This window comes from Primulina huaijiensis, chromosome 15 (assembly GCF_012295235.1).
Source record: "Primulina huaijiensis isolate GDHJ02 chromosome 15, ASM1229523v2, whole genome shotgun sequence".
Taxonomy (NCBI): domain Eukaryota; kingdom Viridiplantae; phylum Streptophyta; class Magnoliopsida; order Lamiales; family Gesneriaceae; genus Primulina; species Primulina huaijiensis.
The window spans coordinates 24,673,743-24,674,336 of record NC_133320.1 but is presented as its reverse complement, the minus strand read 5'-3'; positions in this window follow the sequence as shown (position 1 = coordinate 24,674,336).

Below are 594 nucleotides of genomic sequence, written 5' to 3'. Positions count from 1 at the left end.
AGTGATTCTCATTAACACTCATATTCTCTTGATGCCTTTTCGGTGGATGGTTTGGGACGCTCTTTTGAGATGAGTTATAGAAATAACTATCTCGATTATTTTCAAAATCACGGTCGCGTCCACGACCACGACCACTTCCACGTCCACGACCACGACCTCGATTTTGTCCTCGACCAAAATCTTGTCTGTAACTTTGATTTTGGTTTTCATGTTTAAATTCATTTTTGCTTACGACATTTACGTCAGGAAATGTCGTTGAACCAGCGGGTCGTGCCTGATGATTTCTCATTAAAAGCTCATTATTCTTTTCCGCCATAAGGAGACATACGATTAGTTCAGAATATCTCGAAAATCCACGCACTCTATATTGTTGTTGTAGAGTTATATTCGATGCGTGAAAAGTGAAAAATGTTTTTTCAAGCATTTCCAATTCAGTAATCTCATGCCCACAAAATTTCAGTTGCGAGATTATTCGATACATCACCGAGTTGTAATCACTGACTTTCTTAAAATCTTGGAATCTCAACGTATTCCATTCATCCCGGCCGGTCGGAAGTATAACTTCCCTTATATGTTCGAATCTTTCTTTTAATC